Source organism: Oryctolagus cuniculus, chromosome X (assembly GCF_051225735.1).
Source record: "Oryctolagus cuniculus isolate XC-2025 breed Fujian yellow rabbit chromosome X, ASM5122573v1, whole genome shotgun sequence".
NCBI lineage: Eukaryota > Metazoa > Chordata > Mammalia > Lagomorpha > Leporidae > Oryctolagus > Oryctolagus cuniculus.
The window spans coordinates 116,137,708-116,152,658 of record NC_142888.1 but is presented as its reverse complement, the minus strand read 5'-3'; the positions used below and the strand labels follow the sequence as shown (position 1 = coordinate 116,152,658).

General features: G+C 37.2%; 1 pseudogene; it reads left to right on the top strand.

Moving 5' to 3' along the window:
• Positions 1–14,951, top strand: part of LOC100338848 (securin-like) — a 137,307-nt pseudogene that overhangs the window by 92,132 nt on the left and 30,224 nt on the right.

Sequence of the window (14,951 nt, the reverse complement as noted above, 5' to 3'; positions counted from 1 at the left end):
CCTTGGTTGATTTTATATTTTGGCTATTGTAAACAGTAGTTTTGGTGCAAGTGTAGTATGTTATCAAACTTTGTTTCAAATTGTAGTCAAACAAGTGATTAAACCTTATATACCACTATTGTAAACAGTGCTGCTATAAAAATGGCAGTGCAGGTATCTCTTTGAAGCAATGTGTTCATGTCTTTTGGATATATACCCAGAAGTATGGTTGTTGGATTATATGGCAAATCTCCTTCTAGATTTTTAAGAAATCTCCATACCGTTGTTCAGAAGTCTGCACTAACTTCCGACCAACGCTGTATAAAAATTACCCTTTCACCACATCCTCATCTACATTTCTTGCTGTCTTTTGAATAATAGACATTCTGACTGGGGTGGGGTGAGATCTCATTTCGGCTTTGATTTGCATTTCCTTGATGGAGAGTGATGTTGAGCATTTTTTCATATAGTTTTTGGCCATTTGTGTTTCTTCTTTTGAAAACTATCTATTTTGGTCCTGTGCCCATTTCTTAACTAGATTGGTGGTTTTTTTTCTTGTTGAGATTTTGAATCACTGATTGATGTATTCTGAGTATTAATCCATTGCAGGAAAGTAACTTGCAACAATTTTTTTCCCATTTGGTCAGATGTTTGTTCACGCTGCTGTTTCCTTTGATGTGCAGAAGGTTCTGAGTTTGATATAATCCCATTTGTCTAGTTTTACTTTTGATTGAAGTTATTTCTGTTTGGTTCGTCTTGATTATTTCTATATCCTTAGTGAACTTTTCATTCATGTCACCTATTGTTTTCAAAGTTTCTGTAAGCTATCTATATGTATTCTCTGGCATTGCACTGAGTTTTCTTATAATCGCTATTTTAAATTTAATATCTAGCATTTCATTGATTCCCTTTAGGTCCGCATCTATTTCCTGAGAACTATTTTATTTTTTCAGAGGTGTCATGCTATGTTGCCTCTCAAGTTTCTTGTATCCCTACATTGAAGTCTTTGCATCTGGTGTAATAGTCTCTGCTCTTTTTTGTTGGAAAGGAGTTTATAGTTTAGTTGGAATGCAAGACATCACTTGGCTTTGTTGCTTTGATTTTGGTTCTAAGTGAGTCCAGAGTATAAATTCTGATAGACTTTTTTTCCCTTAGTCAGTGACAACAATGTCTATAAGTAACACAATTGTCTATTCTGTAACCATTTTTTGGGGGGTAGAAGTGTGACTTTCAGTTGAATATGGGCTTCCCAGGTTGTGTATTTTCTGTCACCAGGGTATTGGTTTTCAGTCACACTAGGTCGTGTGATAGTCAGCACCACATTCTTGAGACACAAAAGCAAGCTGTCCTCATGTCCCTCTAGTAAGTCTGAATGAGTTGTGACTCTAGGACCATGTGATATGGATGGGACCTCCCCCAGGCCCTGCTGGTAGTGTGACTATTGCTGGGGATCATAACACCAAAATTCCCAATCCCAGAACTAAGGGATGTGAACTGGAATCTGTTCCAATCTTACAGGGTGACTACAAGATATACAGGAGATTTTTCACTGGCACATATGAGTCCAGAGAGGTGGTATTCCAGCAGGTTCTTCCCTAGGTCACATCAGGTAGATTCCACTGGGTTTGAAGAAGTTAGTATTGATTTTTACAATTCTTGTGTTATAAGATACAGTGGAACATTATCCAGATTTCCCAGAATGGGAGTCCAGAATTAAAGATGGTAGTAGCCACCTACCTGAAAAAGATTGATGCAGACAGAACAATCCAAAGATTCTGAGTGAGTGCAATTTACTCCAAAGTTTGTGATGCCAGGATAAACAATCCCAGCTCTGAAAGGCACAGCTGGAACTGCCTCCAGTCCCCATGTGGTAGGCAAGGGTGATGTTGGGCCTTGTGCCTGGGACTCACAGCACCATGTGCTAGCGGGTACAGAGGAAATTTCCTCAGGTCTGGGCCTCTTTGATTTTTTATGAGCTGCTTCTGGTGCTAGTCCCAAGAATCTGAGGGCAACTTTCCTGGATCACACATAATGAGTAAGCACAGCTCCCAGTCTTATGCCCAGTATTCCCATGTTTGCAGGATGTAGGGGGTCTCTGTGCCACACTATAAATTGTCCTTTCTCTGGCTCTAGTGGCTTCTGGTAGCAGCGGGACTGCTTTCAGTCTGCTAAGTCAAAATAGCTTTCAACAGTGGTCCTATCACAGCAAATTGAGTCTGGCTGGTAGGGGGTTGGATAGGTGAGGAAAGCAATGTGGCTTCCCTTTTCAGAGGAAAGTAGTCAATCAGACTCTAGTTAGCTCCCCAGGCTGTATTTGAAATCAGTGGGGACTGTGGCATTCTTCTTAAGCTAAAACTGACAGTACAGTAGCCATGGCACCTCCCTCATACCTTGTCTTGGGAAGACAGTGTTTCCAGGTAGAAGCCAGTTGTATAAATGCAGGGGTGGCTGGCAACACAGGTGGCCACAGAGATCCATCTGTCTTATCCCCTCCTGCCCCTACAGAGTCTTTGTTCTGTTTTGTCACTTCTCCACTGAAAATTTCTCTCAATCTGTCCTCTGGGAAAGTAGTCCTTCATTTTTTTTCTGGTATCTCTCCGTGGCTGAGGTCAGTGAAGCTTCTCACTATTCAGTAATCTTGGATCTCAAGTGTCCTTTTCAATTCCATCTTCCCATGAAATTTCTGAAACAGTTTTTATGACCATTTCAATACACGTAGGAAAATTATTTGATAAAATGCAGCACTTATGGTAAAATTCTCAGAAATCTAAGATTTTATGGTAATTTCATAATCAGATATATGGCATCTATTAAAAATCCTGCAGCTGATATAGTAAATTTTCTGTAAATATAGCAACCAACAATTCCTCCCAACCATTTATATATACCTCTATTATCAAAAAGTAGTGGGGCTTACTTTCTCTTTTACTTGAATTAGGAGATTCTATTGACCAATAGACTGTGGGAGAAATGTCTTTATGTGACTTCTATCCTTACATATTATGAGATGTTACAGTTTCCACTTTTACTTGCTTGCATCCATGTAAGGAAATTTTACCTAGATCATTGAATTACAAAGATAACATGGAGAGAAAGACTGTTAAACTGTGAAGAGAGGCCTAGCTGCTCTAGGATGCAAGTTAGTCAAGCCCATAGATGAATATCATGTTTAATGCAACCACATGAGTTAGATGATCAATTTACTAGCACAGAGAGCCTCTGGCCAATCCATTGATTGTAAGAAATAATAAGTAGGTGTGGCTTTCACTATGTTTTATGTTAGTTTATTAAGCTGTAATAGGTACCGTTCATTACACTTAACAGTAAAATATGTTTCCCCCTAAGGTCAAGAATAAGGTAAGGATGTCAGCTCTCATCAGTTCTACTTGATAGTGTTGTGGAGTACTTAGTCCAGGAAGTATGGCAAGAAATAAAAGGCGTTGGCAGAAAAAATAAGTAAAGTCACTTTATTCACAGACCACATGACTGTGTAAAAATCCAAAGGAATCTATAAAAGGAAAGTGCTGAAACTGGTTGATTCCATAACATTAAAGACAACAAAGTTCATGGGTGTGAACATTTGTCGTACTGATTAAGATGCCACTTGGGACACCTGAAATCTAACTGGTTTTGAGTTCTGGCTCACTTCCAGAGATGATTGGGGTAGAGAGATAGAGATAGAGATAGAGATAGATAGAGAGATAGAGATGAGAGAGAGAGAGAGAGAGAGAGAGAGAGAGAAATACTATATGCTATATTAAAAAGAACTACTTTATATAGATTATACAAAAAAGAACTAAAACTATGCAGTGGGTTTTTGGCATAGCAGTTGTCACTTGGGACTCCCGCATCTGAAATTGAAGTGTCTTGTTCAAGTCTCAGCTTCTCTGCTTCCAATCCAGTTTCCTGATAATGTACACCCTCGGAGGCACCTAATAACGGCCCACAAATTTGGGTCTCTGCCACCCCCATGGGAGATCCAAATTGAGTTCCATGATCCTGGCTTTGGCCTGGACCAGCCCTGGATGCAGCAAGCCTTTGGAGAGTGAATCAATAGTTGGAATAGCTCTCTCCATCTCTCTCTCTCCCCGCCCTCCGCCCCACCTATATGATTTTCCTTTCAACTATAAGGAAAATAAATAAATTGGAGGGTTTATTCCTTTTGGTGATATAATTATTGTTATTATCAGTGTTTCCCAGTACTAAAATTCTAACAATGTATCCTTATTTTTTATGCTTGCTGTGTTTTTCCGCTCAGGCCCACGATACAAAAAAAAGAAAGAAAGAAAGAAAGAAAAAAAGAAGAAGAAAATTATCCATTCCATGTGGGCCCTACCTCTATCCTCCATTTTATCAAAATTCTCATTTCATTACAAATGCTTTTTGTGGAGGAACAGTAATGCATTGAAAATCTATGTACAATAGTTTTTCAAGTCTTTGTGGCATAATTATATTTATATTGGCATTTATTGTTAACTATCTTGCTGTTACACATTGGGCAAAAATCTTTTCTGCTTGAGTCTTGTTATCTTCATTAGTAGAATGAAGAGGCCTAGTACTAATACTCTATTATAGTTCTCCAAAATATATGAAATATTTCTCAAAGGATTTAGCAGAGTATTGCAAAAGAGCACAAAGTCTGGGACACCAGACTTTGGAAGGGCACGAAGGGCAGTTTATCCATACTAACCTAGAGATACTTTGTTGGGAGAAAGGGAATACAAACAATGCACACTCTCATTGGATATCACTTCCTGCATGCCTTTGTAGTGCATTACTTTTAAATGCATTATTCTTCTTTCACAGGAACCATTAGTGATGAACTGAAAGTTTTGATAAAATGGAGTGAGTATAGAGGTAAACTCCACATGAGTTTTTTTTTTTTTTTCATTTTTTTCAGGTAGCTTATTTTCAACATGGATCGTTAAGAGGTGAGATAATTAAAATTAACTCTGTAGCCTATCTCTTTTATTTTAACATTGTCAATATTTGGATATTCGGGAAGGAATTCAACTTGGACATTAACCAGATTCATCTTCTCTGTGCTGCTGTTTGGGGTCACACTAGTGTACTGAAACCGAGGTATGTTATTTTAAGCTCCAAATTCTATATCATTACTATTATTTATTTCACATGTGTACAAACACGGGTACCTACCAAGAACAGGATAAAACACAAGAGAATAGAATGATAAGCAAAACATCACTTTCTATGTAGTTCCCCTTCTTTAATTCTTCCACAGGAGATGTGACAGAAGAAAGAACTAAGGGCACATGCTAGATGTGGGAAGGCCAAGCCTTTTATTTGTTATAGTCTGATGCTGCATTTTTCTAAACTGTTTGGATTCATATTTACTTCTATCATTTCAATAGTGTTGGCTATTTAAAGGACACTGATATGTCTTTTTGGTTAATTTCATAGCACTTATTAAATGTTATTTAATAAATTATATAATTTAAATCCTAATTAATAGTGCCTTGCACCCTGTGTTTTCTAGGTAATCAGTCCATATTTCATTCACCACAAATGTACACAGAGTCCACAGCATCAGACCAGATCCTCAGGGTCTACAATAAAGGTTAACAAAGTTTCTATCTTTAAAGAACTCCCAACCTGAAGTCAAGGGGTGAGTTTTTCTCTATAGATACTGGGAAGGAACTTCCACTAGCTACCCAACATAAAACAACAACAAAAAAATCACACACAAACTGGGGAAAATTGGTTATGAAAATCAACATTGGTATTTGAAATCCTTTTTTGTGTATGGGCATATGGCTGTGAGCAAGGACCATCAGCCTCCAGGTTTACAGAAAACTGAAAAGCTGGGGAATGTGGCTTGAAATGTTGATCTGAAAACGCATCCATCTGGAACATGTGAATACATGAATGAATTAAAAATGGGTTTATTTTGATGATCTCAATAAATGCTTACAGTTGATTGCCAAAACTAATCAGTTTAAACATATTTCAGGAAAATAATCCACAAGAACATGGCTAGGAATAATCATACAACTAAACCTCAGTATTAACAAACACCACCTGAGGAATTCTTAGAATGAAAAAAATAAAGTCCAGTTTGTGGTATAAAATGATATTTGCACTTTTAGTTTTCTAAGTATCAGTCAGATCAAAGCAGAAAGCTAGCTTCTAGCTACATCAAGGGAAAGAATGAGGAAAAATGTGATCAAGGCAGAACCATCTGTGGCAATTTAATGATAATTTCAGTCTTGTACCAAAAACACACTTAATAAGAAATTAAGAGCTAAAGGGAAGACAATTTCAAAGGGATTTGAATACCGAAGAAAATAACTGTGTATGTATACAATTATCTGATGATTCGATTTTAATTCTCTTGGAACAGGATGACATCTGTGAAATTAGAGGACTTAAGAAAACAAACTGTTATAAGGCTTGTATTTGGACTTATTTGGGGAAATTTTTCAAATGATATTAATTTCTCCTTATTTGAAATCTCAGTTGTATAAAGTAAATATAAATAGAGGCACAGCTGAAAAATCAGGGAGCTCTATACATTTTTAGCTGAGTTATAACAAATTATTTGCTGAAAATATTTTAGCACATTATTTTATCTTTCAGTTTGGGGAATTTCTTTACGGAGAATTTTTACTGAATCAGGCAGACACAATACCCAGTGGCCTGTAGGGAAGAGTATCTAGGGACTCTAGGAATTCTGTCATCAAGGTTATGGTCCTGTTCTACTTTAAAAAATACTTGAACAAATAAACTATATTGCAAAAAATGGGCATAAATGACCTAGAAAATTCAGATAATTATGTTTTCCACCAACTACTGAAGGGAATGAAGTAGCAATTCTATGAGTTAGAAATGAAAGAGAATCTTTCCTTAGTCCACTGAGAAATTAATCAAAATTATTTCCCTGGGTGAAAATCTTACTCTGTGAGTAATATCAATAATAATACTGAGCTCACAAAGCTTAACGTTGATCTCTGTTAATTTGATTTCCTCAATAAGTGATAAATTCAATAAAATACAAATTAATAATCTGATTTGGTTAGCTGCAATTCTTTGGGAATCTTTCAAACTTTATTGGTGTTTAGTCATCTTTCATTAGTGATTTTACTAATTGTCTAATGGGCATGATTTTGATTATTTTGAAGTCAATGGCTATGTTGTACAAGAAGTAGTTATGCTATATCCTCTCTTCACCAAACTTCTATGAAAAATCCTTGTAAATCAGTTATCAAAGAATAGAACTGAATAGTGCCCCACCTTCAAAGTGGTTTTTAGTTGATTATATTAATGTGGAAAGGGTATACATGTTCTCATTATAAATCATTTTTTAGGGTCCTAGCTCCAGAGCAAGTAACAGTGAACTATTAGACCTTCAAGTAAAAGATGCAAAAAGATGTACCATTGAAACTGCAGGGTATTTAAACTATAGAAGCTTGTTTGAGAAGTCTAGCAAGGGGGAAACTGCATCTTGTATTCCCATGACTAAATGATAATCTTTACCATATGGAAAGGTCAGTCTCTTTGTCAAGTTTATGTTGAGTTGTGAGGGAGAAAAGGAATACCCAAACACCTAAGCAGACCAAATATTCTTCCTGTCATTCAGTGGAGTGAAAATATCACAACACCACTCTCAAATTTTCTTATAGTTTCTAGACTTTTATGTTATGAGAATGAAGAGAGAAATAGTATTTGGCTGTTAATGTTCTATTCTAAATCCATACTTCCTCTGCAATATTTGAATAGCCTTAAAAAATAGCTTCTGATTATCAAGGGAGATTGGAGAAAATGAATCATTAAAATAAAAGTCAGACAGTATAAATACATGGGATCAGTAACTAAATCCACCGTTACTCAAATATGAGCTGGCTTCATACCTAAAATGTCTGCTCTGATGCACAGCAAGGGTTTGCCTACACACCAGACTGATTCTTCAAATGAAATTCTTTCAGCATTGGAATCCCTCAGTGAACAAAATATGGTTAAGGTGCATGAGCACAAGCACACTAAAGGCTACAAGATTGCTAGAGTCCAAATAAAAACCAAAACAAGTGAGCTGGCGCCGCGGCTCACTAGGCTAATCCTCCGCCTAGCGGCGCCGGCACACCGGGTTCTAGTCCCGGTTGGGGCACCGTTCTCTGTCCTGGTTGCCCTCTTCCAGGCCAGCTCTCTGCTGTGGCCAGGGAGTGCAGTGGAGGATGGCCCAGGTGCTTGGGCCCTGCACCCCATGGGAGACCAGGAAAAGCACCTGGCTCCTGGCTCCTGCCATTGGATCAGCGCGGTGCGCCGGCCGCGGTGGCCATTGGAGGGTGAACCAACGGCAAAAGGAAGACCTTTCTCTCTGTCTCTCTCTCTCACTGTCCACTCTGCCTGTTAAAAAAATAAAAAAAAAAAAATAAAAAAAAAAAAACAAGTGAGTTCCCTTAATGCCTTTCCTTCAACTAATTTCAGTCACTTCGCAAAATTCTAAGATAAATCAAAATTTTAACTACCATCAGCATTGTTCAATTATTTAAATTCCCAAACTGAAATCATCCAATGGAATGATTGGTTTGTATATCACAGAACTCTGTCACCCACCTCCAAGATAGAATCAGAGATAGTTCACAAATTTCATGCAATTTAGCTTGTTTGGGGATATACATGAAGAAAGTCTACTATTTCGTCTTTTGTAAAAAAATGGTAGCAACAATACCTACTTGATAAAGTAATGGAATTAATAAAAGTTGTATATATATATATATTGCATAGAACAGTGTCTAGCACAAAGTAATTATTGAAAAAGTATCATCATCAATGCTGTAAAGATTATGTAATCTAGTTAAATTTATTTTTACTAACTGATGTTGGATCAAAATAATGTGACAGAAGAGAGAAACTGCAAGATATGAGCCCAAGTCTCCAAAGACCAGACTTAATTTTGTGTGCTTGGGAACCCTGGAACAACTCTCTGATAAGTGAGCTTAGAAAAACCTGATGGAGGTTAAAAAGTCACATGTAGGATGTCTCTGGTCATGCTCCCCAGAAAACAGATTTAGGGTTGGAGATTTCCAACTATGAAGTGGATTTTTTTGATTGTTTTTTGGAGAGTTGGGTATGGGGAGCAACAGTGAAACAATAACAAACATGGGATTGGCCACAGAGTGAAGTTGGACTGCAAGACATTTAAAACAGAGATCTCAGGTGATCTCTTGGAAAGCTCTAGAGTTGAGATGACCTTCAAATTTGCTCAAAGTTGAGGCAAAAGGGCCAGGCATGTTTTATCTCTGTACCAACCAGTCGTTAGATAAGGGTTGCCCTTAGTGAATGAGTATGATATTGGGCTAAGAAACAATTTTTGGCAGTTGTTGGGAGAGGGGTTCAGTAGTAGGTTGTCAGCAAGCAATATTTTTAGACATTGTGGCATAAATGTCTTGGCCCTGAAGAGAACAACCTCGGATACATGCCATGCAGAAGAGAATCAATGTGTCTCATTCAACAGTCAGACAAGTGCAAGACTTGTGAGTGAGGCCAGCCAGGCACCAGTCAGTGATAGATTGAAGGAATAAGTTCCTACTATTACACAACATAGTGGGGTAAATAGAGTTCACATAACCTAGTATAATCTATGAGCAAGTAGAAGAAAGAAGCTCCAATGTTCTAATTATAAAGTAATGTAAGACAAGGGGAAATGTTTGATTATCATAATTGAATCAGCATACGTTGTGTACATATATTGAAATGCCTCACTTTAGTTCATAAATATGTACAATTACTGTTAATAAAAATTTTAAAAGATAACACACATTTTCGATAAACTTTTTGAAAACCACTCATACAATGCACAAGTTGACAAACTAGGGCCTGCAAATGCAGTCTACCGCCTGTTTTTGTAAGCATAGCTTTACCGGAACACAATGACTCCTGTTCATTTACCTATTGTCTATGGCTACTTTTATGTTACATCAGCAGTGAAATGGTAGTGTCAGAGATCCTACAGCCTGTAAATATAAAAACATTTACTATTCCATCTTTACAGAACAAGTTTGCCAATCCCTGGCATAAACCACCAAAAGGAAGATGAAAATACAACACTTGACAACAACCATATGAAATATTGGAGAGGTGGTCAAATTTACTTCTAAGATCTTGGTTTTGTATGACCAACATTAGAGATATTGTCAGGTATGTGTGTTAAAATATAAAAGTATGGCTCTTTGTATAGTATGGAACAGTACTCTTGTATTTAATATTGGAAGCCTACAATATTTTCAAGTGACCCCCAGGGACAATGATGTAATGTTTTACCTCCCTCTCATATTTCTTGCAACTTTCAGTATTTACTTGAATGAAGACAGTGGACTCGAAAGCATGGCCCTCTAAGAGTGACATGACTGTTCTGCCAAGTTCATGAAGTTCTCAGTGATAAAAATTTATGTGGGGAAGAATAGAACCCACAAGAAAGTCACCTGCTGGTGACATATGTAAAATATCATAAAATGTAACCAATTTTAGCCATAGAATGGAAGTTGTTGGGGTAAATCATATGCAGTCTTAATATTTGTGGATTTTAGAAAATGAAAAAAATGACCTATATAAATACAAAAAAAATTCTGTATATAACTGTATGAAGTTTTTTACTTAGTTCAATAAATTCTAATTGTACAGAAGCATAATAAAGCAATAATTTTGTGAACCACTGAGCATTGTTATATTATAGAAAAAGTATTACTTTTCTAGGTATATCATTTATCATAAAATAGCTAAAAAGTAGTAGACAAAATCTTACACTTTTTAGATTAATTTTGATATTGTAAAAACGGTCTGAAGTCATAAATCAGAATTTAATCTAAAAAGAAACAATCTACTATAATTTAATTTATATAACTTATGTAACTGTATTGTGAATTATTTTTGAACTTTAGCTTTTTAATTACTTTTAAACAATTGTAACTCAGTAAAATTATTAACTTCATCTAACTGACAGTTCAATTCTTTAAGTATACATTGTTAATTATGCCTATCCTAAGAATTTTTAGTAGCTTCTTATTTATCCAGTGATATATCTTTCAGAAGGTTGAAGATTTCAAAAATATATATTATGTGTAAATATATATATATTTGTGTGTGTATATACTATATATACATTATATATACAATATATATATATTATATATAATGTATATAATATACATTATATATACTTATATATAATGTATATGTATATATAATGTATATATATTATATATAATTATATATGTATATATAAATATATATAATGTATATATATACATTTATATATGTATATATATACATTTTTGGTTAAAATATCCTGTTTGATGTAAACATTTTTAGAGCATTGCAATATACAATTCCACTGAAACTGTGAGCTCCTCTAGGGAATGAACTAAGTCTTATTCATCTTTTTACACCCATGGCTTGGTATGTAGTGGGCATTCATAGTATTTTTTGAACATATCAATTGCCAATACCACATCATCTCTAACTTTTCTATAACAAATTGTGTTTCTCTTTATTGTGCTCATATATCTCCCTATTTCTACTCTGTTTTAATGTCTGTTTCTTTTTCTGTCTCTTTCAGGTGTACCTCAATGACAGAAACAAAAACTTTATCTACAAATTACCATTTCCTAACACTAGTACCATTTTCCAACACACAGTAGGTGTCTTGTTAAAGTTTGTTGAGCTGATTGCATCTTTGGAAGATAGAGTCTCTTCAGAAGAATGTCATTCTGACAGAAGAGAGAAAGATACGTTCTTTATGATATTATCTCTTCTCTTCCATGTTTCTTAGTAGACTGCGGGTTCCTTGAAAGTAGGTAAGGAATGAGGCTGAGTCATCGGGCTATCCACAGTCTCTAGCACCTAAACAGTATATAATACTGTAATGTTGAAGTGAATTTAACTTCCACCTCTAATTTTAGGTTCAACTTCATTATAGATTAACCTACCCCAATCATTAGAGTAAAAGGACTTCCTGGCTTGATTCAATAAATGCAATCAAATTCAAATCGTGAATGTCTGCAATAAATCTTAGAGTATAAAGTGCCAAATTAGACTTTCCTGCTTTAATTAGTTTAGCATTCTTTGATTTGAACATGGTCCATTAATTTAGATTAAATAAGCAGTGAAAAGCTGGGGACAAGAGATTAGATAAATGTAAACATTAAGCACTACAGTCCCCTGGTTATATTTTAAAGATAGTAAATATGTAAGACATCAGAACTAAATATTCCTTTTCATGATAATAATTAGATGTTCCAGATTGAGAGAAAAACTGGGACTTTTTAAAACCCACAGAAACCAGAAACACCCTGGCAACCAATTCTTTACTTTGTTTCTGTGTAGGGAAGCTGCCCTAGTTCTCATACAATTTTGTTTGCACTGTTGTAAAAATTTTTGATAATGTTGCCAGGATAATTTAAGAATCTTTTTGTTATATCATACTAGGTGCTTTATTTTTGGCAATCATTTTTGGATGTTCATTCAAAAGTTACTTTTCTCTCATCCATGCATAAGAGTTCCTCAGAACCTACTGTCTGCTACAGAAAACCACTGCAACTGATAATTTAGTTAAATGTTCAATTTGATGAACAGTAACAGCAAATTGCATGAGTTATTTGAATGAAATGAGAATTTATTTCGCTGAACCTATCAGTAAATCTATCAAAAATAGCTGAATGTGGGTTTCTGTGTATTTTAAAGTTTTATTATTGATTATATGAAGGCAGAGTTGAGAGAGAGAGAGAGAGAGAGAGCGAGAGAGAGAGAGAGAGAGAGAGCTCTTCCATCCACTGATTCACTCCTCAAATGGCTGCAATGGCCAAGACTGGGCCAGGCTGAAGCCAGGAGCCAGGAACTTCCTCTGGGTGTCCCACGTGGATTCAGGGACCCAAGGACTTGGTCCATCAGCCGCTGTTTTTCTAGGCACATTAGAAGGAGTGGAGCTCCCACAAGGGATGGAGGCATTGCAGGTGGTGGCTTAATCCTTTACACCACAATGCTGGCCCCATGAATGCAGGTTTAAACACCAAATACGTTTATCTGTTGCCATATTTGCTTCTGCTTTCTCTGTGTTATAGCAGTCTGAGGTAGGACTTCAGAAATATGCCTCAGTGTTAAGGTACCCTGCAAAATCTTACTTTCCAAATTGTTGTGCTCCTTTAAGCTATATAATGAGCATATACTGATAAAGGCCTTGCTCTAACATGCATATAGTTGTTCCCATTAGCTCTCTGATTTTTTTTTTCTTATTTATTTGACAGATAGAGGTATAGACAGTGAGAGTGTGGGGAGCAGCCCGGACTGGACTGAGTTACTGGAATTAAGACTTATTCTATGCATCTGCTCTCCCACAATATGGTGCTGGGAGAGAAGTAAACAGCTTCTGCACAGCTGCCTCCAGTTCAACCAATAAACTGTAGGACTTGCTCCTGATTGGAGGAGAGCAGCGTACTCGGCGTGTGGGCAGCCGAGTTGGGATTGGCAGAGGAGGACTATAAAGGAGGAGAGAGACGGCATGCACCAGGAACATCTAAGGGGAACATCTAAGGCGAACACCTGTGCAGCCCCCGAGAGAGCCAGCCGGCGGTGTGCCGCTCCCCTGCAGAAGTGGGGAATGCGGCCAGGGGAAACTGCCCTTCCACGGAGGTGGAAGGGACAGTAGCCAACCCGGGAAGAACCAGCAGCAAACCCGGGGAGGGCCGAGCAGATGAAAGAACAGCGCAGGGTCCTGTGTCGTTCCTCCACGAAGAGGGGGAGCGACAGAGAGAGAGAGAGAAAAGTCTTCCTTCCATTAGTTCACTCCGCAAATGGCCACTATGGCCGGCGATGTGCTGATCCAAAGCCAGGAGCCAGGTGCTTCTTCCTGGTCTCCCACGCGGGTGCAGGGGCCCAAGCACTTAAGCCATCCTCCACTGCCTTCCCAGGCCACAGCAGAGAGTTGGACTGGAAGAGGAGCAACCGGGACTAAACCCGGCACCCATATGGGATGCCAGCGTTGCAGGCAAGTGAGCCACGACGACGGCAGCTCTCTGACTTTTATAGACACTTCTTTTTGCTGGAGCTGCAGGAGCTAATCAGCAACACAGAATTCATGCTCAAGGGCTTCCCATTTTAAGTATATGAAAGTACTGTCACAGAGAAGTCAATTTGGGTTGCAAGTCCACAGAAATATTTGTATTTGAAATAATAGCTCTTGAAAATAATCACTGGAATCCAGGCAGGGATTAAATTGAAAAGTCCACTTGACAAGAACTGTGGCCACCATTAGAGGAACATTGTCATCTCACTGTTGGTTAGGAGAATGGAAATCAGAGGAATACATACTGCACTTCATTTTACCCTTTTACTCTCACCTGACAATGTCTCTCATTGGCCAAACCTAGTGAGAAGTTGAAGGCAAGGAGGCTTGTTGGTATGAATCTATACAAGTCAACCCTCCTAGGGCAATGAACTAGGTGCAAAAGAACACACAATTTTCAACTTTGAAGATTTCTGGATAAAAGTTACCTGATACCTACCTGTCTCTTAAGGTGGATTTGATTATATAAGTAGGTTTATTTTGAAGAATTTATTATTGTGATACAATTTCAGTGATATTTGCCATAGAACAAGTTAAGTATAACTATAATTTTATAGGATAATTTGTTGCAGATTTTTGTAAAAAGTGTGTGGCATAGTAGAAAATAAAAGTTTTAGTATAAGACAATCTGGATTTTGGTCCTAGCTCCACAACTTGACATGCTTTCTGACTTCGGACAAGCTACCTTAATTTTCTGTGCTCAGTTGGCACATATGTAAAATGGATAACACATGTCCTATTTGTCCACACCTCAAAGGGTGTTGTAAGAATTAGAACATACCTGAAAAACTGTATAAACCTGTGGGGAGCAACTTGGACTAGACTAAGTTACTGGAATTAAGACTTATTCTATGCATCTCCTCTCCCACAATACGGCGCTGGGAGAGGAGAAAACAGC